Here is a 20,309-nt window from a genome sequence, read left to right on the forward strand (position 1 = left end):
TGAAGAGCAACCCAGTTTTACGCATATTAAATAATTTAAAAGGAGGACACACATACAATTGCTGAGCAATAATCTTTTTCATAGTTCCTTTCTGGGACAAAATCCCTTATCACCTGCTTGAGTAGTAACACAAAGCTATGAACAAAACAAAGTGAATACAAAGGCCCAGCACAGCTCCTCCAACTTCAACTCTAACTCTACTCTTCTTACCTATGACATGATTTATTTTTTTTTTTACTGTACTACATTTAGCAATCTGTTTGAACTACATTAGGAGTCTGAATGCTCTTGTCTACATGCCATAAATTACATAAGTCTAGTTTGTTAACCAGACTTATGCTTTCCTGGAAGTCATCTTGGAAGCCAAATTTCAAAAGCATTTTCTTCCACTTTGATTATCATAATCAAGTATTTGGAATGGTGGTTTTATTGTCTCTTCCAGTTGGTATAAGATTATTAATAGTAACTATCTATCAATAACAACTGTTTGGATATGTTAAAACATGCTAGTATTATGGGTCTTATAAAAAGTCTCTGTGTGAAGATTTAATGAAGCTTTTTCAAATGTATGTTTATGGTAGCTCTTCAGAGATAATTTGTGGGAAGTGCTTTAAAAGGAAGAAAATTTCTATTAATGACTTTTAATATTTTTATATGACAATGCTGATTACAACAGAGAAAGACTGCTGATAGAATTAGTAAAAATCTCCATTAGGAGGAAATAGCTAGGATTTCAAAGAAAAAAATTACCTAAATTTATAATAAAATAATAATAATTTTATTTTTTACCTATACATTTGTATTTATGTGTGTTTCTTTGTACTTGTAAATTTCAAGTTCAACATTAATTATAGATTTTGACCAAAAATGCATATGTACAGTATTTTTAAATTATATATATTATCACAGTCTTGCAAGAAGTGTTACAGCTGAAATCCACAGGAAAAGCAGTTGTAAGTTTACCATGAATTGCGGAATGAAACTGGAAAAAAAAAAAAGGATTCTTGTCTCTTCCATTCCCTTACAATCATTTGGGCTCATGCTTACATCCAGTCATGAAATGTAGCTGTTCACAGCCCCATATAAACAGCATATCTGCATCCAACATGAATACAAAGCATTTTCTCATAGGTTTGATCATATCTGTGTTCTGATTAGTATTTTGAAGTCCTTATAGTTTTAACAGCTCTATACTCAAGCCTTCTTCATATTCTTTTCCCTTCAATATTTTAATCATTTTCTTTTTCTGGCTTACTGCAAATTCTGGACTACATTAAAGCATTCTAGAGAAATACCAAATCACCTGCATAACTGACTTATGTAAATTGTCCATCTAAAGTCATATGTCTTATCTGTTCATGTGCCTAAGATCTTGGCTGTGTCAAAGCATTTTTATGGCTAAAGGCAGCATTTTATTGGTATAGGCAGCATTAGACTCATTGCTGCCTATTAAACTCAAAATATTTTATTCTTAGGTGAGCAGCATTAAACTCATATTGGGTGTTTTTGAGAATCTCCTCACATTTTCTGTTGTCACAGGCACACCCACAAAGATCCAGTACCCACAAATTAAAAAGGATAATCGGTAGGATTTATTGTACAAATCTTTCAGTGTTTGTGCTTGACATTCTAGCCAATTTATGAAGACAATCCTGCTCACTTATTATGGAACTGACTGGGGAAGGGGCTGAACTAAATAAGCATAGTATACATGGCTTTATGCAAAGACTAATAAAAATCTACGGTAGTAAAACTCACAGAGGCCTTTTTCAAGTTTGCTACAAGGAAATTTAGATGTTTCCTTTTTTGTAGTCCCAAGAAAGTACCAGAACTGCAAAATTATTTTTAGATTTGCTTGATACTGTAATTTACTCATGTTCACTGCTCTGTCATTTTCGGCTGTTCCATGATTCTACATTTTTATCTTTCTTTGTTCCCTTGAAGAGCACATAAGGTAATAGTGTTATGATCCTTGAGAGAGGATCATACTTGATACTATAATGCAGGTAAATAATGATATCGCATGCTAGTTTGTTTAATATCCCTGTATACAGACCATACATATGTACATAATTAAAAAATAATAGTAGTCTGCTACTCAGTAACTCCGTAATGAGAAATGATTCTAAACAGTTGCTTGCTAGGCAAAGCGAAGGTCTGTATGGTGGGCTGACCTTGGCTGAATGCCAGGTATTCACCAAAGCTGCTCTCTCAGTCCCCTCTGCAACTGGACAGAGGAGAGAAAATGTAATGTAGGGGCCATGAGATAAGGACCAAGAGAGATCACTCACCGATTATCATCACAGGCAAAGCAGACTCAAAGTGGGGATATTAATTAAATTTATTACTAACAAAATCAGGCACAAGCTGCTCCAGTGTGGGTCCCCCACAGGGCACAAGTCCTACCAGGAAAACCTGCTCCAGCATGGGCTTCTCTCTCCATGGGTCAGCAGATCCCTGCCAGGACCCTGCTCCAGCATGGGCCTCCCACCAGGTCACAGCCTTCTTCAGGCATCACCCTGCTCCGGCACGGGTCTCCTCCATGGGGAGATCCACCTCCTGCAGGTGGATCTCTGCACCCCCATGGTCCTCCACAGGCTGCAGGGGCACAGATGCTTCACCATGGTCTGCACCACGGGCTGCAGGGAAACCTCAGCTCCAGCGCCTGGAGCACTCCTCCCCCTCCTTCTCCACTGACCTTGGTGTCTGCAGAGTTGTTCATATGTTGCTCACTCCACTCTTCCCTGATGCAATTTTCATCTCCACAATTAACTTTTTTTTTTCTTCTTAAATATGTTACCACAGAGGCATTACCACCATTCCTGATGGGCTCAGCCTGGGCCAGTGGCGAGTCCATCCTGGAGCCGGCTGGCATTGGCTCTGCAGAACATGGGGGAAGCTCCTGCCAGCTTCTCACAGAAGCCACCCCTGTAGCCCCCCTGCTACCAAAACCTGGACATGCAAACCCAATATGATCTATTGGGTTTGAGAGTAAGAGTAAGACAGTAAGTAACTGAAAAAAAAGTTAAGTCATGGGAGCATGGAAAAAAAAAAAAGTAAAAACATGAGTGAGTTTCAGAAGTAGGCCTAACAGTCACTTCACAAAGAGTTTTTTCTTTGATGGGAAATCAGCTAATTTTCGTGGCAAGAAACTATTTACCATATTTAGAAAGCATACTAGATGTGTAAAGTTTTGATCCATATACGTAGTTTAAAATTATTTTGTTCGTAATTATTTTAAAAATTCTCCTTGTGATTTCATGAAAGCTTAGGCAACACTGACATCAACAATTTGTTTAAACTGTAGTCTCATTAAACATCTATGACTAAACAACTTTCTACTCCTTCTCTTGTGATACTTCTTTCTAATTGAATTAACTTCTCACTCTAAAAATTAATTTATCACAGATTATTCTTAAACTCATCTGCAAAACAACCTCATACCCAGTAATTCTTAAGTTGCAACCATTTTCTCTATCACTATCAACCTCTTAGATATGGGAGAACTCAACTCATTTTTTCAAACACCATCATCTAGGACCACACCCTTTCAATATCTAGGATATTTACATGGGACTGGTAGCTATGACATAAGAGCTATGGGAAAACTATGGTCTTCAAGCCATAGGCTCCACCAGACCTTCACTGTCTGCACTAAAAATATATTTCCCTTCTCACACTAACTATGAATTACACATATGCCAGCATCAAGCCTTACACAACTCACCAGAAGCAGTGGTACATGCTGGCAGTTCATTAATTAAATAACAACATAAACTGAATGCAGCTGAATAGTTACCCTACGAAAGTGCCCTAAGTTTCAACTTAGTACTTCATCAGTAAGAACCTGTCATATGATGCTATGGAGTGTCATCCCATATATCAAAAAGATGCCAAGACATTCAATGGGTTTTTAAGTGAATATTCTCACAGAAGATTTTGAAATCTTGAAAAATTCACTCAGTTTATACACCGCTATGTAACAGAAACACATAGAAGAAATAGAAAGACATCATGAACTAGTAAGATGTTTTTAGTTTGTAAGAGTATGTGCATGAACAGTGCAATACTTCACCTAATCTTCATTCTTTAAATATAAATAGATATTAACAATTAGGACAATCTAACAGTGCCAAAAGAAGAGGTGAACTTTGGCATTTGCAATTGCTCCTTACAGGAGTTTTAATGCATATCTTGTTTCAAAAGTCTTTGTTCATGAAAACATCCTTTTGGATTAACAGCATCATAGTAATTGGCATTTTTTCTTTAATGCTAATGACCCTGTTTTATCTTTTTACTAAATAGTTTTAGTCAGAATAGAAACCAGCTTCTTGCCTACCAGAGAACAGAGATAGAGGACAGTACTGCACATTAATTTAAAGTTAACTGAAACAGTAACTCCTTAGAGTAATATGCAGTGACAGTCTTTGCCATCCCTCCTCTGCCCTGAATTTCCTTCTTGTTGAACAAATCTACTCATCTTTAAAAGACACAAACGAAACAGGCTTGAAGATAGGAGATGCATTTCTCCAGTGAGGAAAGAAGAAACAAGCTGAAATTAATGGAAGTTTTCCCATGACAACATATCCACTTTCTGAGCTGATTACTTCTATTTGGGCACATAGGCAGGGCTTCCTGTGGCAAGAGTGAGGGCTGGTTAACCCCAAAGTTGTGCTTACAGTGAGGAGAGATAAGCACTGAGGAAACATAGAGTGTTTTCTCAATAGAAATAAAACATATAGCAAAAGGAATTAAGAAGTGGCTGGCTAGCTGAGGGATCATGGGAAGAAGTATTTAATAGGGAATCAAACAAGGCTGTTTCAAGTGAGACTCCACAGAGATTAGCAAGGCTCAATGCTATTTCACTGTTACATCAGTAATCTAGAGGCAAATATAAAAAGTTTTCATAATGCTCCAAGGTAGACTGGTGGAAAGCTAAAGAATTATAAGTCCAGGTCTGTTACAGCAAGAAGCTCTCCCTGTTTTCCAGAGGAGCCCCACTGGTGGCTAAGGTCATGCCTTTTGAAAAGGAGAACAATACATAAAATGCATTTTAATCTAAGCAAATGTAGAGTCACACAACGACAATCAAGGAATGCAATCAGTACTTAACATATGGGACAATTCTGGGAACAGTAGGATAAAAACTAACACTGCCTCTGAATATAAGCAATAGTGAGAATGGAATGCTGTGGGGAGTTGTGGGATACATATTCAAAAAAAAAAGTTGAAAAACCAGAATTTGTGTGCCAAAAGTTATCTAAAGAACAAGAAAGAACACATGCTTAAAATTGGAAGGCATAAAAAGCTTGAACTGTTTGATGTATCAAGAGGAAAACCGAGAGACATTTTCCACAGACATTTTCCGCATACATAAACTTTCAAAGAGAAATATGTTTTTTATTAAAAAAAACAGAGAAAAACTCATGTGTAAAAGTTGAAACCAGACAAGTTCAAATTATGAAAAAATTCTCCAGCAATAAGGGCAATTAATCAGGATAATCAAATTACTGAGGGGAAAAAAAGGTGGATTCTCTGCCTGTTGCTCATCAAGAAAGGAAGGTAACAGTTAACCAAATGAGGTAATTTGGCCCAAACATATGCAAAAATCTAACAATTTTAAAACCTAGAGACTATTAAGGAAATTAAAACATCAGAAAGATTTCTGGAACATAAATGAGGATTTCTGCAGTCAGAATTCAGACCCTTAGGACGTACTACATTTCACAATACTATAGTAAAGAATGCTGAACTACCAGGAAAACAAGGATCTGACTCCTTCTGTTCATACTCTAGAGAACTCTTGGTTTATTGTCATTACTGCTCTAAATATCTAACACTATTTCACTGTTAAAATCCCTAACCACCCACCAAATGAAGAGATTCATTAGTAAACACATGCTGTTTTGTAAATAATGAATTTTACCATCTGCTAGCATTTCTGATAAATTTTCTATTGGGGCAAAAAGAAAATTTCATTTCAAAGGATTTTGAAGAAAAAATAGACTGAAATTAAAGAAGTTTTATGTTAAACACATAACTTCTTAGTATTTTGGAGGGGTTATTTTTTTCTTTCCCTTATCTTTCTATATTTCTACAGTTAGAAAATTATTAAAAAAAAAAATTTGGATTAAGAATTTTCCTTGAATCCATTATATAAACTAGTCCAATAAATTTCCAAACACTAATTTTTTCCAGAACTTTTGAAAATAGACAGTGAAAGTATCATCTTCAGGACAGTCTTTAAATAAGTGTTTCCTGAAGTAGAACTGAAGTAATATGACTGATAAAGCAGCACGCCTATTCTGGGTGGCTTTCTTTAGTTTGTATTACTCAATACATCATGCTGGTTTGATTCAGTCTACCGGTAATAGAAGTTTCTGACACTGAAAATAAATTTCAAAAAGAAGTGTTTATTATAAATGGCAGAGAATAGCTCTGCTTCCAAAAGTGCATAGTCAGGAATAGTTAGTCTGTATATTACAACCCGTGCAAACACAGCCTCATAGGAGGAGGAAAATAGACCTCTTCTTTCACTTCTTTTTACGTATTTCATGGAATGATTCTGTTTAATTCATAACTGACCCAAGCAGAATCTGAACATTCTGTACTTACATTCATAACCTTTTCAAAGACATTGCAATATATTCTGTGATGACAACAATCTTGTATATAGCTACAGTCTGTATTACTCAAGGTTTCATTTTGCTAGGTGGTTTTTTCATTTGACATGTAAGCAACTGAAAATTCACTGACTCACAGAACTGCTCCATCTTTGAAGAGCTGCAGAATTGTTTATATAAACATGGTTCTAGGAACAACAGGTCTGCCTGCAGTTCCTGTAAAACTGTTATGACACACCATGTGACTGTTGTCAAACCACAACCATCCCATATATTATAGACTCAGTCTAACCCTTTTCAGAATGAGGGATTTATAATCTTGCTTCTGCACTCCGTGAACTGCACATAGGATCTTTTCTGTTAAGCTTCAGAGTAATAGAATAGCAAAGCATGACTCATATCCTTTAAAAGACATGACCATGTCATGACAATATCTAGAAGATCCCAGCTGACACCAAGCAAGAGAACATTGGCATGAATAAACAGTAAGAATTTATATCAGCTGCCATTACTGCAGCTTTTTTTTGTATAATATGAGATACAGAGCTGTCAATGGCTAAATGTTCACAGCAGGTATAAGTAGTCCTGTTGTATTTTGCATTCCAAGCTCATAAGTTTTTCGTCTTATATTGTCAGTAGTTGTTCATAGCAGAGCTGCTCACCCTCCAGAGGGAAGTGAGCCACACTCTCCTCCAGGCACTCCTGCTACATACCTGGCTGTGCATACATGTGTCCTATCATTTGCCAGTGACACAGATGGCTGCACACCTACTTCACAATCTTGAGAACTGATCTTTTGTGCCTTAGGGGATCTTGGCAACCATGCCAACACTTGTTTGTATAAGTGACAAAATCTGTGTCCCCATGTCAAAGGTCCTCATAAGAGGGTAGGTGAGCACAGGTGGTGGAGCCAGTGAACAGCTGGCTGCTCACCTGCTGGAAACTCTGCTCCAGCATTTCCTCTAGGACACAGAAGTAATAAGGGGGAAAATTTGTATTGTTACACTGCATTTCACAAAACTCTTATCCAGTCCAAATTATGCCATCTATGCTCTACAGTAAAATGCTCAGGATCAACCTGCCACTGCGTATTTAAATGCTCATTCATGAATGCACTGGGTGTAAAGTGCAGAAGCAAAAACAAAATACAGAGGCATCAGTAAGTTAGAGAAGTTATTACATTCGAAGCTCTTATACTGCAGTACTAGATGGAATATCAACACAATCCTACTTTAATACTGATAGCATGTTATAAATACTATGTCCTTACAACAGTTTGCATTCCCAGGCAACAAAAAGCAGTGGTTGGCTATCACCTACATAGACAAAAAACGATGCATCATTGGGCCAATACAATGAGATTATCATACCTGCTGATGGCTGTAGATTGCTTGTAGATAGCTTGTAGATAGCCTGTAGATTGCCTGAGACTGCAAAATTATAGGAAGGCTACTCAATTATTAACATCATCCAAAACTATTTCGAATCCCTTGGAAGTTCATGAGATTCAGAGCAAAGTATTTTGCATACGTGAGTTCAGAGTTGGATGTTTATCCAGGGATCAAATTCTAAAACCTAGCTGCTAATTTGCACCAGCCCTAGAGGAGTCCGAAATTCTTAGCATCCAGTAACATCTCTGAGGCAGCTACAGTCCTGTTCTGGAGCATGTATACAGCCACCTAAACCTGTACAATACTCACTGGTCATCTCATACTAAGACCCCACCCGAATGCATAAATTCCCAAAGGTCCTTCATAAGCATCTGCTCCAGTGGATGTGGTCAAAATATGACACTTTCAGAGACTGAGCTGAGGGCTATTTTAATCAAAGCTTGAGTTGGAGAACTTGATTAAAGTTGCTTTCTTGGGAAGTGAGACAGACTTAAATGCCCATAGATCTCCAACTTCCCAAGAGATAGCTTATCCTCTAAGTTTGTAGGCTTGCAATCTGAATATTTGTTTCGTCTGGCTGCAATAATCAAATGCACAGTGAGCTATGCAATGCATAAGAACTGCTCCCCAGCTAAAGGTTTGAAAAACTCATATAGAAGACTGAAGATCTGTATCTCATTCCCAAGGTAAAATTGATATCTTAAACCAAAAGGACTAGCCTGCATCATGAAATTTTTCAGTCCACTTCAAGTTTAGGACATTTTCCTGTAAGATGACTCCAACTATTTCTCCACTCCGACTGTCTATACATGGTGTAAAGTCTTATTCTGAGGCTGAAAAAATTATTGGCTAAATGCAAAGCCATGAGTCTGAGGAGAGAGGTATCTGAGCTAGGGAAAGGAATGTGAGGTCATATTTAAGTTAAAGCTTTATGTTATGCTGTTTTTGTTTTGGAGGGTTGGGGTTTTTAGTTTAAAAATGTCTTTGTTCTATATGCTGGACTACATCAAATACATTTTATTCCTCCATATACCTGGAATTTAATTTGACATTATTAATTCTACAGGGTCGGAAGTCCTTCAAAATTACATAATGAACTTGACCAATACTGTCCTGCTCCTTCCCTTGCTCCTGATAATGCTGCAAAATACTGCATGGTTTTGCTATTAACCTTTTCAAAAAGCAGATACACTTTGTCTTTTCCAAAACACACCTGATCTTATGCTCAACCATGCTAATGTCTGCCACAACTCTACATGCCTTGAGCAGCAATTACCAAGCCTTGCACAAAATGGGAAACTTTGAGGGTGAAAAATGCGTATTTAAACACCTTTTGTTAAGGCCAGAGTCAGCCGTTATTATTTAATCAAATGCTCCAAAGCTAGAATCTGATGCTAAGAAACTTTATACTTTCAGGTTGTAAGTGTGGACTAAAGCAATAATTTATTTTTCTACACTATTTACCATGCTTCATATGGGGACAAAAAACCCAAAAGCTTAGTATTTCCTGTGAAACTGGTAAAATGAAGGAATACATTTTAAACACAGACAGACAAGGACACAAGTGAGAAGCATCTTTTAATAACTCGTGACAGGTGTGAATATGACTGAGGAACTTCATATGATCAGATGACAATCCTAGTTATGAGCATGCTGCTAAGGCAACAATTGCACATTTCACAAGATCTTAAGGAAAGAACATTTAATGGTCCACAGCAAGGAAAAATAAAAATCCTGACACAACACCTTTTCCAAAGCTGCAGCTGTAGCCTCTCTCTCCAGATATATGACTTCCAAAGAACTTCTTATTCCTTTAAAAAATTTCACTGACAATTGTCAGCTTGTTTTCAAGCAGTTAGGCCTAGATTTTTTTCCCAGTTATTCACAGAAAAAATCCATAGTACGACAGGTCTAGTAAGAAACTGTTTGGTGTTTGTGATCTTTTACTTCTGCTCTTCATATTTAACATGCACCTACATCTACAAAAGTTACTTGTGCAAGATTTATACAAGTGTGAGGGGAAGGATGGTTACTTTTTTAAAAGATCAAAAAGTAATAGAAGTACCATGTGAGGTAAGCTAACACTCCAAGGTACATCTGAACAAATACAATAATAGCATCCAGAACTGGTTTCTGTTTGCCTTCATGTAGCTGTATGGTAAAGTGAAGCAATCTGCTATCTGTCCTCAAGACAAACACAAGAATTTATAGCTCAGGAGGGCCAAAAACTAAAAAGTGACCTTAGGTATCTTGGCATTTTTCCAGGTCCTTACAGTGGAAAGCATCTTCATTGCCCAGAACAGGTAACCCAGACAGTATCTGGGGACCTGTACAAGTCACAACCTTCTGGAACTGAGGCACTGCCCTCTTTGGGCTGTTCTCTGATGCCCTAAAAGGTTCTGTTTTGTAATCTTTACTCAGCTAGGGTTTCTTGCTTAACTACTTGTTAATCCTGCAGAACTACTGTAACTATATATATCTGACTGGGAAATGGTTTGTTTTAAAATCTCTGGCTTTTTGTGTACAAAAGGGGACTATCCACGAGTATAGACTGTCTGCTAATATTTTCTCTGATTTTTTTTTTTTATGTATGCTCCTTCTTTTTTCATAGACACCACTAACAATACAATAGCTAAAAGGCTAAACAGAAAAAAGCAGTGTACCATATAAGATGTTTTTCAGTAGAAGAAAAATATCTTTCTTTCTGAATACAATTATAGTGGCCCCATAAATAGAAACATGGGAAAAAAAAGAAAAAAACCACCCAATTTTAAAAGCTTGGAGCAGTTAGTCACAGACACTGAAATATCTAGGAGGCTCAAGACAAAATAATATAGCTCCTTTACATCTAAAAATAAGAAAATGCAACAACAGCCTAGCTTGCTGTATCTCTGGATTTCCCTGTAGCTTCACCTGTAACCTACCTGTAACCATCAGGTAACACCCTGGTGTAAAGTAAACTGCTGTCCTTTGATAGTAAGTATATTCAAGCTACTTTCACGGGCTAGAGCACAATGGAAGCAAAGATGATACTTGTTGTAGAAAATCTGTACAGGAAATAGTAGTAGCAGGCAACCTGGACACAGAGCCAGGCATGGTGCAGAAAACTCCTCTACAGTAAGGATAAAAGCCAGCTGTCAGTGATCTTGAGCTGCAGATAGAGAACTATAGGACCTCCTATTTGGGAGAGATCAGGATTTCGCAGGGAGAAAGAAGAGAGATCCCAAACACACGGAAGAGTACTTTAACTGCTCTACCGTGACCCTTACTAACTCAGGCACAGCCTGCCTGCAAGCAGAGGTTTGGAGGGATCTGTGCGGAAACAGCTGCAACTTGTTTCCTTCAAGTACAAGTCTCAGAAGTAATAACATGTGTTGTTGGTACTCAGTCTTATGACCCAGCTGTGAAGACCAGTTAGAAATTTTTGTGTTTCTCATATTTCTGCATTTAGGAATGCTCTCTTAAAAATATACATATATACATATATTTACACATATATCCATTATATTTGCTTTTTTTTTTCCAAATTAATGAAAGAAACAGATACAGGCTGAGCATGAGATCACAGTGCATCAGAATGGAGGACTCTGCAGAGATCCTTGCTGTTGTGTAACAAAATTATAGAAGTGATAAGAGAGATGGGGTGCATCACAAAGAAAGGAAAAGAGAGACATCTATGCAAATATTTTGCTTATTTAATGTTTTTTCATATAAAACACATTAAAAGATGCCAAATTGTTTCTTTCCAAGTAAATGCACAGATCTGTTTGTTTAGATTAACAGCAGACTAACACAGTTTTGACAAAACTTTTGACAAGTGAATTCAAATGCACAGAAAGCCAGCACCACACTGGTCTATGTTTGCAGTAAATCTTTAGGAGAAAACATACAAGACTTTGCATAGTTGATAATTTTTGGGCACCCCATGCTCTCAAATACACGTGATCTCTTAAAGGACTCAGCTGTCTTTCTTTGAACTGGACTCCTATCAAATGAGAGAGGATGATATGCCACAAATAACACATGGTAAACCTACCAAAGAAAAAAAACAACTCCCCAAATGGGCAATGTTTGGCTTCACTCAGGCATGAATAAATCATGCTTTGATGCAATTGCATCTTATTTTTATAACTGATGTTAAAGTGGCTTGCAGCAATCAGAGTCAAATGAAGCCACAGACTAAAAGAAATACTAAGGATGACTCCTATAAGCATCATTAAAAGCAGTAACCAAACAATCACGACTGACTAAGGTACTGATCTGGGGTCTTTGGTGAAACATTTCTGTAAGGCATACTGGAACTACAACACCACATTGTAATGTTAATTAAGTACATAACAGTTGGTAAGCAAAGGAGTTCTCTGATACACTTCAGTAGTTCAAGGAAGGGAACAGGTTCCAATGCCTTCTCTTAGGCACAGCATAATTGGAAAAAATCCGACCAATACTGTAAGTATGATTAACAAAATTAACTACCATTTTTTTGCATGAGATCATGGGCAAGGAAACTAAAGTGCTCATGCTACACAGGAGTGTACAGAATATCTGCAGATGTCATGTTTAACTAATATTTTATGGGTCTGAATTTTTGAAATTTGTTGGAGGTAGAAAATTAAATACAGCATGTAAAACTAATTTGCGCTGTATTTTCTACTTAAGCTGCATGAAAGCACCTTAAATGAAGCAATCTAGTCCTAAAAGGGGTTTTACTCTACAATTAGCAAATAATGTTGAACCTATTAATTACTTGAAAAATAAAAAGACATTTTTTGAGAATAGAATGTTCTGTCACAAAATATGCAGTCTGAAGGTAGAACACTATTTTGCGATATGGGAAATCTTGTATTTTTTGTGAACCTGTAAATCCCTTTTACCTCTTCAGTGCTTGCAAAACTGCAAAGAAATCATCAATAAACCAAAGGAAAACTATGTTTCTGCTCTCATTTTTATGCTGAATACAAGAATTACCCTTAGAAATTTCAACATGCAACGCATGGCAAATTGCAAACAACTTTAAATTTCACTCACATTAAGTGTATTTTTTCAGGACAATATTGCCTGACTGACTGTTGAAGCAGAAAAAACATGCAAGACATGAGGATAAGCCTCCTGCCAATAGTAAGTTCTTATTTTACAGTATGCTTTTAAAGATACCAAAGCACCTTAAAGAAATTCTCATGGTTTGTTTGCTTATTTTCTGTTATTATTACTAGCCAATCTATATTTTCTCTCATACTTTCAAAAGTGCTGTCTCACTCTCCCAAAAGAAATCCAAAGAAAACACAGCCTGAGGCATTTACCCATCTGCAAAACTTCATGTCAAATGTTAAACCTTTATCAAGGTCTTACACACCACTCTATACTCATATATATATTTAAAAAAATTCACCTGCATAGAAATATAAATGCATTTATATATTTATGTGACCATCCAGGCACAAGAAAATAGGTCTCATACAGGACACTATCTTAACTTTTCTAGTAGATAGATTGTATTTTTGCTTAAATGAGCACAGTTTACATAGCTCTGATAGTTTCTACATCCTAAGTATTTTGCTGTGACCTGCTTATTCCTACTCTTCAGAGTCACAAAATAGCCACTGGATGAAGGAAAGTTAAATAGCCATTGTACCAAATTCTGCAAACCTGCCAGGTAAATATTGGGGTGGGCGGGGAGGGGAGCGGGAGTAGGAAGACTTGGGAGAAAAGGAAGAATCCCAAAGCAAAGCACATAAGCCCCTTGAGGTTGATATCAGACCCAGTTAGGTTAATAGAGTTATACTGATTCGCTCCAATTGCAAAGCTGCTTCAAGTCTGTGTGTTCAGAGATGCGAGAGAAATATATTGTACCTTGTTCCTAGCTGAGCCTTGGTTCTAATTGTACCTTATTCCTAGCTAAATATATAGTGAAGAACGTGCATCACATTCCTGTCACCAGAATGCTTCTGGATACTTCTCCCAGTATAGTGGTGAATTACACTAATGTCTTAATAGCGATAACCTTTTAAGCCTTCCAATCCTATCATGATATTCACATATACTTGCTTCTCAACTCTATCTCACAGGTCTCGCTGCAAATCAAAGTCAGCACACACTTCACCTTCAGTAGTTTCTCAGCACTTGGCTCTTTTGATGAGTCAGAGATTATTGCTCTGGGTGGCTACAGTTTGAAAATGGTGGAATTACAGCATATTTTAAGCACAGAAAAAGCATCCTGGATTGCCATCATGGTACATGTAGCTATAAAACAGCACTAGAAATATATGTATGCTGTCAGCATTTTTACGACTTTGGTTCCTAGACTAGTGCAAGTTGTACATAAGTATCTCAGAGATTAAAGTGCTAATGGCTGGCCTACACCACTGTTCCTATAAAAGCAGTGAAATAGTAAGAGTGAAATAAATAAAGATTGAGATAAAGAACATGTCTAGTACCCATACAATAAATTATCACTCCTAGTGAATTATTATTTTCACAAGTCTCCTCCCTAACCTATCTGCTAGCCAACAAAAACTCTCAGATCCCAACCCTAGGAAACTTTAACCAACACAAGTCTAAAAGAGAGATTTGACCTCAGTCTGCTTCAGTACAGCTTAGTGATTCAGCTCTGAGGATGTAAGTGTAGGAGTTGACAGCCCTCCAGTGCATTGGTTGAGGCTTCTGTCCAGCTCAGCTACATTGTCCTGTTTCCTCTATCTACTGTCCTTTATTAGAAATACCTTACACTGGCTTGATTTTTACATTCTGGGCTATTCAGACATATTTCTACATACAGAATGCAAAAGGAAAACTATGGCTTATAAATTCAAAGGAATACAACTAGGATTTACTAAGAGGAGTTTGACGCTTATGCTTTCTCACTGTCTACATGTAGATGAGAAAGATGAGGTAGTGAAGAAATAGCAGCTCCAAGAACAAGTGAAGGCAAAGATGTGGGGTTGGCGCCCACATCCACTCTGCTGACAGATTTATGGCTCAGAATTTTTTAAGAATACAGTGGCAGAGAGAAAAATCAGAAGGCATTAATTACACTAGCAAAGGTAGAAGTTAAATTATAATGTAAAGCAAATCTTTCTTCTGTTATAATCTTATTTTGCTGAATTTTATTGCTTTATTTGTTGAAATAAAACCCTGAAGAATGGTTTTCCACTCTTGCCTCTCAGATATTCAAGAGAGACTGAGAGAAAAAGTAAGCATGGAAACAGCAGACAATTCTGTTTGGCAGCACCATGTGCAACAACTAGAACAAGCGGAGCAGAATGTACAGATCAGGCATACATATCTAGATATGCTTTCACTATGTGCAATTGCTGACATCAACAAGAACACAGGAAATTTAAGAAAAAACCAATGTATTAAGGCCACTATCATCTATGCCACGACTCAAAACAAGAATTTTCAAATCTTCTCTGGATTGCAGGTCTGAAAAACTACTGAATGTTTACGAGAAATGACAGAAAGAATCATCTGCAGTTCCTTTATGTTTTTGTTACTCACAAGACTTCTTAGAGCTTAAACTCTGTAAATCATCAGAAAATACAGAATACTTAAAAAGAAATACCTGAAAAACCTCTTTCCTCTTTTAGCCTGGACCTTGCACAATGGGATATTTTAGCCACGTTATAGTGCAGTTGATGCTAAGATCCTTTACAGCTACCTCAAAGTCCTTGCCCTGCTGCTGGATTAATTGTTCCTAATTTCTGTTTATCACTTCTTATCTTATTCTATGGTTAAACTACTTAGAGCAGTTTCAGAGCAGAGACTTGACACCTCAAATAAATAAAGAGCAAGCATTTCCTCTTTGGGCTCAGTAATATCAAGAGGAAAAATTCTTGTTCTGCCTACAGACAGAATAACAAGGTATTGTTACACTGCTTTTCACAAAACTGCCCCAGTCCAAACAAGGCATGTCCACAGGAGTGAGCATGCGTCAGCAAAGGGTACAAGAAGCCTTTAAGAAATGAGAAGAGGTTAGAGGCAAGCTGCTGCAGGAGCTACAAAGAGAACAGCCAACAAGTCAAACCAGCTTCTAGACTAGCACAACAGCCAGGGCCGGTCTGCAGCTAAGCGGGTGCTGCAGGAGGTAGCAGCAGACTACACTGCCCATTATCTCAGTAAGGAGAGGGAGAGGGAGAGGAAAGGCAGTGCTGATAACAGCTGAGGAGACAGCAATCCAGGGTAACACTGAAGCAGTTGCTGGACAGCAAGCAGGCAAGCAGCAGAAAGTTCCCATCATGATGAAATAGAAACGCATGTATACAGTTCTCTATTGTATTCTATTTCCAATTCACTTTCTACCTTAATTAGAACTAATTTTTAAGGTCCTAAGAGACATCCACCTTCCACATGGCTGCTCTGGCAGTAATAAGGATTAAATAAATCCTTTCTTCCTTCAGCTCCCCACTGGGAGCAAACATATGGCTTCTGAGAGGGTTTGACCCATTTCCCATCTGCCAGTGACCAAACTCAAGGTAGTGAAGCAGCATCACTCTTCTGTGAGAAGATGGAAAGACTTGAAATTAGGATGAAATGATTCATCATGCAAAGTTTTTGAAATAACGGAAAGCTTTTTAGTATACCAGAACTCATTAACACGTACATGCATACCTACGTATGAGTACATTAGGGTTTCATATAAATCGGCTATCAGTGATGCTATGATAATGTAAATTCTTCCATAGTGAATATTCACCTGAAGTTACTAGTCAGTTTTCAAGATTTCTTTCATCATTATTTTAGTTGCTTGTGCACACTGCATGAGGCTAATTGTGAAGTGAACACTGTTGATCTTGCCTACCACATAGCAGGATGCAGTGAGGAGCTTTTCAAGCTTGTGAATTAGATTACTCCAAAAGTATCCATATTCCATTAGTAATAAGTCCATTTGATAAATATATTTATTGCCTCAAGTAGGATAATCCACTAACGTGGCCATTCTATATTAGTGTCCTGAGTTCTCTGCATCAATGCACTATATGATGCAAAGCTATCAAGTTCAATTATTGTTGCCTCGGGGTTTTTATAGCTCACCTTTCATTATAGAATTGTGAGCAGCAGATTGTCCTGGGATTCTTGTCCCATGATAAAAGAGATTTAATATATTCATTACAGTTTTTTGGAACTGTGGAGCATTATTGTAACTTGTTCATACCCTGATAGTCACTCATGCATCTTTTAAAAATATGCTGAAACACACAGCATATTTTTTGACCAATATAGGTCTTTCAAGCTACAATAAGCCAAAGCTTAAATATGGGCCTGTTCAGAGTTGCCATCATATTGGTTTGGAAGGAATCCAGCTAGGCATTTCTACAATTTAGAAACAAACTCTTAAAGGTCCCCTCCTGCTGATCCAGCGCTCCAAATTCCCTAAAGTATTTCACCCTTTATAAAACCTACATAAAAAGCAATGCTCCTAAGCTTGTAACAGTCCCACTAACAGTAGTGAAAGTTATCCAGCACTAGGTGACTCATAGATTTAGGCTGCTAACTCAATTATTCAATGCATTTCTTTCCAGACATTTCATTCTATTTTGTTCCTGTCTTCATTCATTCATTCATTGAGCAACACTCGTAACTTCCTAACTCATGGAATTTAACCAAGAGCACTGTTGAATGAAAGGTAAGAGTTGGGAAAATAAAAATAAAGCATATTGCTTCAAGTTAACATCAGTCATTCAGAAGTTACGTCTGTTACTTGGATTTTAGCAGACTTGAAGTTCAGTAAACACCAGTGTCTCATTTAAGCCTCAAGAGTGCATAAATATAGAAACACTTTCTCATGCTTGGTAACCAGCACAATGTTTCCTAAGGTAATTCCTAAAGTAAGCTTCATTGGTTTAAGGAAGTTATGATGGTAGTGAATCTTACAGAGGCAACAGACAGCAGATACCAAAAGCGTAACAGTGTTTTCTAGTATTTGATTTTTCATTTGGTCAGGTCAGAAATGCCACAAGACTGTGTTCTCAGAGTACTTCTAAATTTCAAAATGCAGAGCACAGTAGGGCAAAACTTCCCAAGAATTCACATCACAAATTGTTTTGAGGCTCAAACAAGCACATAGGCTGATTTGCATGTTAGCCACAGGAATGCTTCTTTTTCCTTCTGAGAAGTCTGAATAGCTTGAGAAGACCAAATAACTCAAAAAGACCAATATCTTTTCCTATATGTTAAAGCTGCAGTCATCAAACCTATCTATTTTTAGCTGCATTTCAATTTCTCACTTAGCTTTTAATTTTGTTATTACATATAGTATGTTTTTCTTTATGAAACTGTCAGTGAAAGAGACTGGAATGGGTACCAGCTTTAATATTACCTTTATTTTTACTATTACAATTTCATTTATTTTTATATCTGAAAGTGTTTTATCTGAAAACTTTATAATTCTAGAACCACAGACAAATCTGAATTAATGTGATTAGGGAAAATTTTTCTGTGAAAGATTAGAAAATATGTGAAAGGGGTTGTAAATACATGGCCAGTGTTACAGTTTTTTGATGCTTTTAGGTTGTTAATATATCTTAATCCATTCATTTCTGACTTGTCCCAATTTTTTAGAAATTTCATCACTGATAAGAAATTGCTCCCATCAACATCAGAATACATCTCTTGAATTGTAAATTCTTCTCCCTTATTCTTTAAAATTTACTTGTAAATTTTTATCTGCAAGTAAGCTTAGTGGGGAACAAGGCTGTTCAAAAAACAGCACCAAAATGTCATATTAGCTTTCTACCCACATTTCTTAAAGTAGATTGAGTTTTAGAATAATTCCAAATATATTTTAGAAAGTTTCTAAAAGGTTCTCAAATTTTGAAACAAGGAAAAGCTCTACAATAAGATAAATTATTTTTTTTTCATTTTCCTATTACTTTAATCAATAATTTTATGGTGCTTTACAATACGAACATTTGTACATATCTCTCATATATATATGTGTATCTGTGTGTGAGAGTGAGAATGTAAATATCTTTAACAATATAAAAAATAAATTCATCAAGGCAAGGAAATGTAATGGAAATATCTGTTTTCATTAATTTCAAGAAAAACAAAGAAGGATTCATGAATCACTCCCATCTCTTACTACGAAAAGAGAAAAAAAAATGAAATTCTGTATAATGCACTGAGATAATTTAATTATGGTACATATCTCTTAATGAACAAGTTGCAAAAATCTCATCATAGAAAAAGCTAAATAAGGGGATCCAAAGTGGCTTTTTCAGTCAGAATTTTTTTAACCTTCGGAGACATAAGGAACATTAAATTCTGGCCCATGTAATTGTATTGAAAAAAATTATCCTGGGTCTCACTCCAGTCTATGGATAGTTCTGCTTGTGACTTATGGTGCCAGGTCCACACATGTCCTCTTAGATACTTTTAAAACCATGAGCAGTCTTCAAACTCTTGAAGAAAATTATTTCCAAGAGAAAAGAAAATCACTTGCCTATTTATCTTGCCTATAAAATTTGCTGAAAAATGTATGCCTAACTTATGTGCTTCCGTCATAAAAAAATGTGAAATTGTGGCTCTCATTTAGTTTCACACAGAGAAAATATAATTTATACCAGAATTTTAATTTAAGTCCTCCAGTGCTATTTTAAAGATATAGACTTTGACTATGTTTGGATTTATTAAACAGATCATAATTCCATATTGTGATCTAATAGTCCAGGGAAACAAAGAATAAAGGATGCAGTCAGCATGGATTAAATTGAGCTCCATGCTAGAAGGATATTTTCAGAAAGTAACACAACTATTTGTATTTTTTGTTGTTTTGCAGAGGCAAGCAGCCTATTCTTTTCAATATTAAATGTAAAGTCAGCTTTCTTTACACACATAGAATTCTTCGGTTTAAATCACAACACATATCTTAAAGAAGATTTTTCTATGTGGACTGATGTTGAAGCAAATACATGACAGATCTATTGTTTAATGACATAGATACACTGATACAACTAATTAATTAAAAAATATAAATGTTCTACAGGAACGTGGATTTAAATTGTAATCGCTGTTTATTTAAATTATGTTTTATTCATCTATAAAAAAGCACTGACATAGAGACAAAATTACTGGCAGGGAAAACAGATGCACTAAGGTTTCATTAGTTAATTGACTGAGCACCTCCGCAATGGTTAGTGGAAGATCCATCATTGTCAAAAGCTTCATGTAACATTTCTGACTCCAAAACAGCTGTCTAAACAAAAAGAAGGACAACTACAAGTGAATTACAAATATAGGACTATCACCAAACACAGCCAAATTTTCAACACTCTTTGATCTTGTGCGCCCAATCATT

At 36.6% G+C, this 20,309-nt stretch overlaps 1 protein-coding gene across 5 annotated transcripts in view; it reads right to left on the bottom strand.

Annotated features, from left to right (window-relative positions):
- The window catches only part of AKAP6 (A-kinase anchoring protein 6), a 274,869-nt gene that overhangs the window by 240,082 nt on the left and 14,478 nt on the right, over positions 1–20,309 (bottom strand). The gene's annotated exons all lie outside the window — the stretch shown is intronic.

This window comes from Corapipo altera, unplaced genomic scaffold (assembly GCF_003945725.1).
Source record: "Corapipo altera isolate COAL_440 unplaced genomic scaffold, ASM394572v1 23, whole genome shotgun sequence".
NCBI classification, from domain to species: Eukaryota; Metazoa; Chordata; class Aves; order Passeriformes; family Pipridae; genus Corapipo; species Corapipo altera.